This window comes from Toxorhynchites rutilus, chromosome 2 (assembly GCF_029784135.1).
Source record: "Toxorhynchites rutilus septentrionalis strain SRP chromosome 2, ASM2978413v1, whole genome shotgun sequence".
Taxonomy (NCBI): Eukaryota; Metazoa; Arthropoda; class Insecta; order Diptera; family Culicidae; genus Toxorhynchites; species Toxorhynchites rutilus.
The window spans coordinates 181,175,942-181,188,756 of NC_073745.1; positions in this window are offsets into that span (position 1 = coordinate 181,175,942).

Consider the following 12,815-nt stretch of genomic DNA (forward strand, 5'->3'; position numbering starts at 1 on the left):
GGGTCATTTACAAATAAGCGTGATTGTTGTAAAAAAACGGTGAACCTAAAGTCGAAAAAAATTGCTGATTAGAAGAGAGCGAGAGAGAAAACAAAACAAAACATTCGAATCTCAGTGACTTGCGCTGAGAATTCTGATGCAAGCAAGAATTCCATTCTCAAGCCTACTATGCTTTTATACTGTCTGGCATATGAGTGATATTAAGAAAGAGAGAAAAAAAGTTATATTTATATTCCGATTGTTACGTCTTCCACAGAAAGATTTATATTTTTTAAATGAAATTTGTTGAAACGAATTAATGAGCAGAAAGTTAAATCATTCCATTAACCTATGAAATTTCCGAAAGAAAAGTTTGAAAAACTTCCTAAAACGATGTTTCTATACAAATATTATAAAACCGATATAATTACACAAGCTAACTTATTCGTTCAGCAAGGTTCAGTATTTTGCATTCCATTTTCAGAGAATCACATAGTGAAAACTCTTCAACTGAAAAGTTCGATTCATATAACTTGCTAATTTTTATTTTCCTAGAATCCATCAGTTAATCAAGAGACTCAGCGTAATTATTGCATTTGATTAGACATAATTACTCTATCAGCGAAGTAAAGAAAAGGAACAATTACGTGTGTTTACTGTAAGCACATGAAACACAGAAGAGTTGAAGTTTATTAAAAAAAAAAGAAGCACAAAAGACCAGACAAACTAATGTTGTCATTCTGTTACCGATTTTTTTTTTCTTTGCAAGACAAACATTTTAGAAGATTTAGTGAAAAAACAACGTTTTACCTCAACGAATAATTTAGTTTTAATGTTTATAGTTATCAAATTTAGATATTAAATGAAGAAGATGACGAGAAATGGGAACATGTTGAAAACTACTAGTGTTTACGGATAATAACGTTTCCTACCATATGTGCCTTTGAATAGTGTATAACCTTAATGAGAAAAAAAAACAATATGATTTACGCAGAATGGTGAATAACGACGAATAACTATATGATTTGGAACATTCTCGTCTATACAAACAGTCATGAATGCACAAAATATAAAATAATCAGAAACGGATTCCAATTAACGAGATCACAAAACACAGGGGAAATATGAATAATGTATATTTAAACAGGTAGAATTCATCCAATATCATTCTCAGTAATTATCCATAGTAGAAATAAGGTCTCAAATATTTTGGAGGAACGTTTCGATTGCCATGTTAAATCAAAGAGTAAATGTAAATATCCTTCTACTTCTGCTCGGACGAATCTATCGTGTTTTTGTTTGTTTCGGACTATACTGGATTGCTTCATATACTTTATACAGCATTTTAATTGAACAGCCCAGTTTAACTCAGGCGAATTATTTTTTAATATTATAGAGTTAGTGTAATGTGAAGAAGATATATATTAAAAAAAACACTTTCCATATATACATCTGCTCTGCACAGAATATTCCAAATTGTTACTTTTTTGAGAAAGATTATTGCTGCAAACACTGTGTATGTGTTAGTATAAACAAATCTGCTGATTTCCAATTTCACCAATCAACACGCACACGTTTTGAGACAAAATTGTCCAAAATGGTGTTTGTCAGCGACAAATGAATGAAATGCCATCAACGGATCGATTCCTACAAGGAACGCTCCGCTTAAATCCAATAAGCTGATTTTATAAGGTTTTTTTGTTTTGAGTTTTTATCGTTACATTTTCCATATTTAGGCGAGATTTGTGTGTAAGAAAACAGAACATCGGTGTTGGGTCCTGACAAAATGATTACCATTCGTTTTAATTAAAAAATAAAACATCAGGCGCTTATAAGTAATTTTTTTAAAGTCACAACATGCTCTAGGTGCGAAAGAAGAAGGAGAAGAATAAAAAGCAAACACAAAATATTAAACAGACCAGACGGTTGAGAGAGAAGCCTCGGTGAAAATACATTCAAAAGACACACTAAAACTTTCCGTTTTTTGTAATAAAAAAAATGAATACTCATTAATATTTAATTGAAATCATCATCCCGTCATAGCAAAAAAAAAAAATAAGCACAAATCGATGAAACAACAATAATATTTTATTCCAATTTTTATATATACATTTTTATCTACTCTACCAATATGAGGTAAAAAAGAGAAGAATAAGTTAATTATATCTCTTTCATTGAAACAAGTCTTTGTATCAAAACCAGGTTATTCATTTTTGTAGATTATTCCTTTTATGAGTAAGTTGTTTATATTTGACCGAAATACAAAACTACATCTATTATTGCAGACGATTATTTTCTATATGCACACACACATATATATATATATATATATATATATATATATATATATATATTTTTTTTTTTTTTTAGATATAATATATATAACAGATCTAGAAATAATGAGAAATTGGAGTGGCATTTTTGTTTCACAAAGCCGTGTTAATTTGTGTTCATGTGTTTTTTTTTCTAGCCCACACACAACAATTGCGTAGCCTTTTACTAATTGACCTTTATTTTTCAGATGGCGCCACTGGAATTTGCCTGGTGGGCAATCGAGAAGATTTAGAGAGCCTAAAGATGGACGAACAACTGCTGTCACTGTCACAGAATATCTGTTGTCCCACACAGTACCGGCCCTGGGCGGAATCGTTGCTCGGCGGTGGCGCCCACTTGCATCTGAACGTAGTAGGCGATAAGTTTCAGCAGATGACAGCCAACTTTAAGGGGCGTACGAAAACAAATCAGGTGCAAGATGATGAGAAGTATCATTGCCTCGCGTGCAATCGGAAGTATTTGCGGAAGAAGAGTCTAACGCGACATCTGCGTTACGAGTGCGGTAAACAGCCACTTTTCCTGTGTCCCGTGGATTTGTGTTCGTACAAGGCGTTCTACCGCATTGTGCTCGAGAAACACATCCAGACGCATATGAAGAAATGATAAGACACGCGAGACAAGAATAATATTGTAATAAACATGGTTTTGACCACCAAACAAACTAACCATCTACTAATTCCTATGGTGTCCAAATGTTCGTTTGTTTTTTTTATTTTTTAATATATAAAATCTATATCCTACTGTAGTGTATATTATCGATTAGCTTGTAAGTTTGCCTTAACACCTGATAGCAACCATTTTGCATCTCTAGCGTAATGCGTAACTAACCTACTAATCCACTAACTCTTGGTATTTTCTTTTTTCTTTCTCTTCTGGCCTGCGTGTTGAAAAAAACATTAAATCACAAAACTTACGATCGCGCACATGTACTTCCACTACTATCAGACGACAGTAGCTCACTGGGTGGTGGTTACACTAAGATCAAGCTCGAAAATTTTAACTTATGGACGGATTCAGATTTTATCGCAATTGCGGACCAGTCGGTAAATTCGTCTGGTGGTGGGTCACCTCGTTCCCCATCCAACTATATCCCGGTTTGGCGCTGTAAGACGGCAAAATCGAGATTTTCTCCGGGACGGGTAAAGATTGCGTCGAAGAAGACATCTTCACTGTGCGCTGGCACGAGTGTTACTTCACCGGGGAAAGGGTCGCAGAAAGTAGCGGCCGCAGTTGGCGGTGGCGGTGGCACGAACAGTAGCACCACCAGCAGCAGCAGCGGTTCAAACGTTGGACTGAACACATCCCCCGGGAACGGCGCGCCGCCCGGATTTGTCCGCAAAGAGGACAAAATAGTGTTCCAGCACGAGAACGATACCAAACCCTGGAAGTGCAAAACCTGCGGACGCAACTACAAGTGGAAGAACAGTCTCAAGTGTCATATTAAAAATGAGTGCGGTGTTCCGCCCAAATATTTCTGTGAGCGTTTGTGTGGCTACAAAACACATATCCATAGTAATCTGAAGCGACATTTGAATTCGAAGTTTTGCAAGCCAAACTGAAAATGAGAAGAAGCTGCTTGAACGCTGGATTACCCCCGCTCCGAGTCAGTTTATATTCAGGACGTACTTTGAAAGGATGATCCATGCATGATTTTTAGTCATTCTAACTTATTATTTGTTTAATAACACACACCATGATGATAAGAGTGCAAGTGTAATTAGTGAAATTCCAAAGTCGTAGTTCAATACTAATTTATTAATTTAAGTCCGGCGTGGTGGTTTGTTTCCTCTAATTTATTTATTAGTTTTGTTTTATACTTTTAATACAGTACAACTATTCATCGTTGCCATATAATTTTAAATTCTTCTAAAGAACTTTCGTACAACAGAATTAATTTATAGCAGCAGCAGGCGATACATTATATATGCAGAGTGTGCGCGCATACAAACCGTTAAATAAGTAAAATAAATGGGGGCAACAATTAGATTTAAAACATACCAGTACGTGTGTGTAACCAAAGATTGCTCGCGTTTAAATATTCAGATGCCATACTGCTTCTTTAAAGATTGCCCTCATAAGATTGAGTCGCGTTTGGCAATTGTTTTAATTTATTTCCTTCATCCATTACAACACACAAACGGAGAATGGCTCGCCATAGTAAATTTTAAACATTACCCTTTTCTAGTCGATGTGTACTTACTTAGAAATATTATCCTCTTTGTTTTTTGGTTCTAATTGACGTCATTTTTATTTTAAAAAAAATCCTAAACACACACGATGTATTATAGAAGTTATAGTGAAGCTGAAAATAAAAAAAACAGTAAAATGCTATCACCACTTACAATATGTACCCCCTACTGTAATGAAAGGGGGAATTACTTAAACAGATGAGAGAACAACTAGAAATTATATTACACAGAATTTGGCATATTATATCGCAAAAAGCACTGAAGGAATATGAATCTTGAAGAACAATAAAGTATGATGCTTGTTTATATATTCATTTCTTCCAGAAATAAAAAAAAACGGTTTCAGTTTCTTTTCTAATCCAAGTGTGCCACGCCCATTATATTCGAGAAACGGTCAAACGTGAAATCAGGCAGATCGAATTCCCTTAGTGCTCTGTTATTAATATGTGTTTCTTTTTTAGGTCTCTGAGTTAACAATGGATTACCACCATAACGACAAAAAGGGGGTTTCACATGGTGTGGTTCTACTTTGTGGGCCGAATGACCGACCTTACACGATGATGACACAAACGTGATGGTTTGCCTCTCTCACACACACTACAAACTCTATATTGTTAGCATATTGTGAAACCGTTCCGTATATCTGATGTAAACCGCATTTCCCTAGTGTTTCGAATAAACGAATAATAGTTTGAATGGATTTATTTTTTTTTTTTGTAAACTCGGAGCTTTTTTCAGAGCCAACTCTAACGAATTTTATCTCAACGATTTTAGTTTTCTTTTTCCTTATATTTGGTGGTGGTTAAAATAGCTTACTCCCATGTTAGTATTTTTTTCTACTATTACCTTCACAACAAATCATTTCTTTACGCCAAAAATGTCGCTTTTTAATGTTGTGTTAAACTCTCTAAGTGTGATTGTAAACAGACATGTAATAATTCAAACGCAACGCGAACCCAGTACCACTCAATTTAATCTTGCAAATCATCTTCATGATTAAAAAAACGCTTCATATCGGAGAAAAAAAACTATATTCCAAAGAAAAACTGTAATCTTTTCGAAAAAAACAAACAAAGTGATGATAAGGTGTTTCGCCGGCATATTTAGGAAAGATACACACAGAAACAATTGTATCGAGATTACAGTTTGGGAAAAAGCGCTTGTGTTGTGTTATGAAAACAAGTGAAAACTAAATGATCTTCAACTCACACAACAATCCCTATTTTTTGCGACCTTACTGATTCTTGCCTTTATTATTCCTTACACAGTTTCTATATCCGCAGGATCTTCGACATCGAGTGGACAGGGAGGTGGAGACCAGATGCCACTCAAAGGTGAAGTAATATTGACACAATCACAACAACAGTGTCATCCGCAGCAGCAATCGCATATGGACGATCAGCCTTGTGATTTAAGACTACTGACCCCTAGCTATCTGCGGGAATTCGCCGCTGAAACGTCGGCCCAGCAGCGGGATATATTAGCGGCGGCAGCGGCAGCTGCTGCAGCAGTTGCAGCCTCTAGCAACCCGAGTGGTGGTGGTGCTGCCGGCGCAGCAGCAGGTCCACTGCCTGTACCTTTATTCAAAGGTATCAATATAACAACGCCACATACAGTGCCTTCTTCAGTCGGTGGTGCATACACTTGTTCCCGCTGTGGGAACTCTTATGCACGACCGCACAGTCTGAATCGACACATCCGCTTCGAGTGCGGAGTGGAGCCCAAGTTCGAGTGTCCAGTATGTCATAAAAAATCGAAACACAAGCATAACCTAGTACTGCATATGCGTACACATCAGCATCGATGATTAGTTATTATCGTAACCATTGGCAGCAGTAGCAGCAACAACTAAGAGAGGAAGACACCCCTCGCAGAGGAAACAATATTCCTAGCAGAGTGTGAAAATCTTTCGTGCAGAGAGAATCGACAACTTATTGTGTTTGTTCGTTCTATGCACACAAAAACCATGTTACCCTTTTTTTGTTTGCTCTTAACGTTACATTATTTTTAGACTAGTTTAGTCTGTTTTTTTTCTAATATTATCGGTACAGTTATTTTCATATTCTTACAAAGTCTTTTCCCAATTCAAAGTAGCAATGAAAGGACCAGTATATTTACACCGACATAGTCAAAAGTTACCAAAATATGAAATCAAACAAACGAAAAAAAACAAGCAAATGAAAAAACAATACATTGGAGAAAAAAATACGGAAATTCACGAACATTCACACACACAGATGTGAAAAATAGTCCGTCATTGAATTTAATCAGATTAAATTAATGACCATTTGCAAATAAGAACTAAAACGAACTGCAGGGCAGTAGGTAATGGTAGGGTAAGGAGAAGGAGGAGCAGGAGGAGGAAGGCTTAGCTAAAATTGAAAATACTAACACAACGAACGTTAATCAAATTAATGTTCACCAATCCGCGCGCGCATAGTCGATTTTTTGGGTTTTAGGTGATGAGAAGTGAGAATGATGCAATTATTCATTATTTATAGAGTTGTAGGGTAGTAGACATACATACAGAGAAAAAGGAATTAAAGCATTATATTTTTTTTGTTATTTTATGTTTTCGCTAAGCTTAAGGTGGGTCAGTTACTTAATGTACTTCAATTAGAGCATATTTCACACACACACACACACACTTGGCAACTGAATTGAATTAAAATAATAAATCTGAATTATTAATAGTGTTTCCAGAATTACGACTAACTTCGTTGTGATCAGCTATATTCATGTTCTAGGCGCGGAATGATCTTGCTTGAAATTTTCTTATTTTAATCTGAAGCACATTCCGACGGAATATCAAGAGTTCGTTCGATGGTAACTTAAATCCACTTGAATGCTGTATTTTTTTTTAAACAAATCGTGAAGAAATTGCAGTGCAATATGAAGTGTAAGATTTATGATTAGGTTTCAGTTTTGGGTTTTCTTTTTTGTTCGCAATTTTGCTTAGAACTGATCTTCTTGTGTTGACTGAGCGAATTCGAATTAGTAAAGAGGTCTGAACACAGAGACGATCGAAAAATATATAGGCAGAATATTGGTCAATTATTGATATATAAGTGAACAAAAATTGGTTACGAGAGAGAGAAAATCAAACGATAGATAGGATAGCGCAAGGGTTTAGTCATAATCCTGTATCATTTTTCTTCTGTATGTAAAAAATCAAATATGAGAAAAAGATATGTTTATTTATTAAATTACGCAAAAAAAAAGAAAATTAATTGGATTGTGATATAAAAAGTATAGTCGTTTTATTTAACTGCACGAAGTAACTATGTTATTAAATTAAGAAAAAAAAACTGATAAGAGATGATATATTTTTTCAAACATTGAACATGTTGTACATAGCTATTTTTAACCACTAATCAGTACCAACAGGAGTGTGAACAATAATAAAAAAAAGAAAAAAAGATAAGATAATTAATGTATAATAACGAAAAAATAATAATGATAGTCGTTAGGTTAATACAAAAAAATCGCATATCGTAAAAGACCACAACGGAGTAAAACACATCTTCAAAAACGAAACAAAACAAAACACTTTGGCCAGACAGACCCGGACCGCGCGACGGAGATTTGTGAGTCGTCGTTGTGTGAGGAGGAAGTAAGAGACCCTTGAAACCTGTTTTCGATTTCAATGCTACTTTTGGTTTTTTTGTTGCACAACATTTTAGTCGATCCGCTTTTCTCTCCGTTCATCATGCCGTACTATTAAGAGAATTGACAAAAAAACACAGACAGAAAAATGTTACTTAATTTTGATTTGATAGACAGAGGAGGATGTGGGGTAGGAATCGCGAATAACGGGCACAAAATCAATAGAATGAGAAGTTTCCTGTAAAATTATTCCTCGCAGCGAAATTTTAGGAAACTTTGAGTATATGTATTTCATATATATTATGGTTATATATATATAAAATATATATTTCAAACATTCGTAACCATGAATCCAACACACACACACACACACACAAACCCACACACACACACACACACACTAAATATTAAGACGGAAAATGTTGTCATGTATGAAACCAGAAGTTAGAAATCTATATAGAAAAAAAACAAGGCGCTGTGAAAGATAATATTGATGTGATTTTTTGTGATTGTTATTGTTATTAACAAAGTAAATTAAAAAAAAAACACTATATATGATGCATACACAATACAATGTTCGCATAGCGAAGTTATTTTACACGACGGTAGTAAACAGAAACAGAAATAGTTAATCGCTGGGGACATTCAACAAAAATCAGAAAGTTTGATATCGGAAACATGTTAAATATATCATGCAATCATCGTTCAGATGATTGTGAGCTGATGTTATTTTAACCCATTGATAACAGTAGCGATAGGATCAGAAATAACTGTAACTTAAAAAAAAAGCTGAACCTAATCTATAAAATGTGGACAGGAGGAAAAAATGCTTCGGTTAATAATAATGTTATCAACTTACGTCTATGAGTTTTTGGGGCAGCTGCCGATGATTCAGGGAGAATGCTTTTGACAGAAACTTCCATGGCCTCCTAGGTTCCGAACGTTGCGCTTGTACAAGCATGAAAATAGTGATTACATGAGAGTGAGTCATCGGCCGCTGCGCTCTGTGGTTAAACATTTATTTTATAACACACCAATCCCCCCATGGAAGTAGTAAAACTTTCAAAAATATATTCTAATCATTAGGTTAGATCAATCACATTGTGGTGTAGATGAAAGGTCTCTAGGTTAAGTGTTAGTGTGTCACTGTGAATAATAATGGCGGGCGGACGGAAAAAAAGTTTATATATATATATATATATATATATATATATATATATATATATATATATATATATATATATATATATATATATCCTTACTTAATCGATTACAGGAGGGACTAGTTTGCTCTGCGACAGTGCACAAGATCATAAATAGGTCAAACAGAATTAAAAGAAAAGGGGAAAGAATCGAAAAGTGGAAGCGTAGTAGTATACAATAAATGCGATATAATGTATAGTGAAGAAAAGGGCAAGGCAACTCTGAACGAATCGAATGACAATTCTAGTTTTGGTTACATAGTAGATATTACAATTGAATTCTAAATACCGTTTCGCAACCATCAGTTCTCATTATGTGTTACATTGAGGTGAAATATAATTTCCTGAAACGCTAAGTTATTTATGTTAACAGAGGAAACAACTTACATGTCGTACAAGACTAACCAATGCTTTAATATAACTTCGTTATATCGGGATCTAGCAGATGGACACTTTCGTTGCAATATTAAAAGGAAAACAAGTAAATGATTTATATAGAACACACACATACACACGAATGCTCAATGCTTTTGCCATTGGAATTGAGAAACGAGCAAGAGAGAGACAGAGAGAGAGAGTTACCAGATAACACAAAAACCTATATACGTTACACAACTTTGTTCAATAGTCGCCATAACAGAGAGTTAGTTGGCTGCAAAGATTAATTTTAAACCGTAGTCAAAAGCAGTTACCACAAACAACAACAAACCGATATGTTTAAGTTACAATGTGTAATACTTCTCTTTTGTGCGTTAGCTTTCAACACGATTTTCATCCAGATGGAAAAGTTTGTCAGAATGATTGAAAGATCGTGGATGAATGAAGAAGAAAAGAAAGGGGATAGATATACCAAAACTAATCATTTTTATTAATCTATTGTTTTAAGGTAATTCATCAACACTAAAATCGTGTCAGAGATCGAAGTTTGATTCAGAAAAAAAATCAGAAAGGCTTAACTATGTGAAAAACGAAAAATATATTTTGCAAAGAGAGAAAAACGGAAATATAATTTGTAAAAATTCTGATAAAAATATTTACCGATACTGTTTTCATTGAAAAGAAAAAAAAGGTATTCGATAATTGATAAATGCTTCATTCACTTCTATACTTGTACTGTTAAGCATACACATATTTTGTTGGCTTTTTGATATCTATATGTTCTGTTCAAGTATTTCTTACCTGATCCAATCGGATGCAGATTGATTCACTGTTGTTTATTCGCACTAATACGTTCTATTTCTCCGTTTCAGTTGCACTCAAAGGGTATACTATCCGTGAGCTATCCGAACATGCGAGCATGATGGTGGACGATGACCAGTTGCTTTCGGTGCTTTATGAGCACGATGTTCCTGCTGCTGCTGCTGCTGCTGAAGAGGCGGCGTCTCTTTCATTTGTGATTGAAAAACCGGATGCCGGTGGATATTACCGCTGTCCGAACGGCAGCTGTGATAGAAAGTGAGTAGACCATAAAGTGTGTTGAGGCAGCTGAGACGCATCTTCCAATTTCAATTTTCCCCGTGTTTTATTGCAGATACAAAATAAAGTACTCACTTATTCGGCATCTGCGAAACGAATGTATCGACAACAACAGGCGATTTCCGTGTCCATCCTGCAAGAAAAAGTTCTCCTATTCATTTATATTGAACAGGCATTTACAGAAAGTTCATAAGATTAAACCTTCATAGGTAGGGTGGAAATGAGTTTGATCTCGCATAAGCATGCCATTCATCCGTGTTAAATAACTAGTGAAGAGCCGATAGAAGAAATATGCGTTACTTCGTTACTTCATGCTTTTCTTAGACACATGCAAGGACGGTTCCAACTTTCCTTACCTTGAGATAAACGAAATACAGAAATAAAAAAAATATACACAACATTCATAAATCAACAAATCCGTCGAACATGGTTCGAGTGTTTCATTATTATTATGGTGGTGGTGGTGTGTAGCGTAAAGAATTTGTCTCGTTATCATAAGACACATGATAAATTTTGTTAGTAAGTAGCATTTTGTTGTATTTTCATATTGGGTTTTATTAGTGTAAGTGCTGCTCAAATATTTGATCACCTTTCTTTTATAGATTTCTTAGCTAGATTAGTCGTATCCAACTGAACCTAATTTCCTCCTACACTATCTCAATCCTACTTGCTCTTCCTTACCAAGGTAATTATTACATCAATTTATTTATTTAGTTTTTAGCAGTTTCCATTTAATTGGCTTAGTGTTGGATTTTTTTTTCTCTCTCTGATTTATTTGTAAGCCAAATATCTCGTTCTAAATTTTTTTTCCCAATTCAAAAAGAGATGATTTTTTTTATTCATTTATTTCAGGCTGTGTTTAATTTCAACTAACCAAATGTTTATCTCTTTTTTCTACATTTTTATGTTTCTCCCGGCTTCAGACTGCATCGAAATGCTAGAACCTAAGGTGGTAATTATGGACGATGGCCTGGCCCGGTATGTGTGTCCTCAGTGTGGTGTCAAATATAAGAAGCTTAGTGCTCTGCGTGGTCACATGAAGGAGTGTGGGAAGGGCGCTCAGTGTCCGCTGTGTCCTAAGATTGTAACCCAGCGGCGGAACTTGCCCAAGCACATGGAGCGACACAGACGCGACGGATTAATGGAGTTTCATAACTTTATCGATAGCTTTCCAACAATCAATTTGCTGAATTCCTCTTTCTAACAGGGAGGATAAATGCTCAACAAAACCCTCCCCGATAAATTCTGCATTCCCCCGAGGAGGGATGCGAGAACTACACAGTTTAATGACGGTGGTGCATGTGTGCTGTAGAGTGGCCAAACAAAATTTATAAGTATTAACTAAAGTGATATTTTGTGCGAAATTTAGCAATAAGTCTTAACATTCATTCATCCGAAGTAGCGGTTTTTAACGACAGACAGTTAGGCTTAAGTTTCCTTGAGCAGATTTTTCAGTTCATCTACCTCTATCAAGCAAAATAGTACCGACGAAAGAATGTTACTATTGCGAATCCTTTTGAGCTTCGATCGGTCACGTCAAACTCATTTTACATGCTGGCATGTTCCCATTGACTTGTTCGTGTCTCTAAACTCCCGGCATTTGTACTTGGCGATAGTCCAAACAGTTTCAGTAGTGAGTCGGACGTGACCACGAAACGAGATGCTCGAGACACTGAGACGATATTGTTACAAGCAATGAGTACCATTTCTGTTTATATAGACTTAGTTTTAGAACTGCAGCATAGGATCTAATGTGATACAACCAAGTGTAAACTACTTATGGCAAATTCCTCCAATAAAAAGTTCATGAGATTTACGTAATGAAAGCAAAGTTCTATGTAAAAATGTGTACAGTTTGCATACCATTTTTCCTTCTTTTTATGCATAGCAAAATCTAAAAAAATGGGTTTTAACAAATGGTGCAAAGTATTTTAGCTCATTTCCAATGGTAACAGTGCTCCCGTCCTACTTTATAGTTAGTGCAATCCAAATCGAACCGCTTCGAACCGCTTTAATCGATATCGCGAAA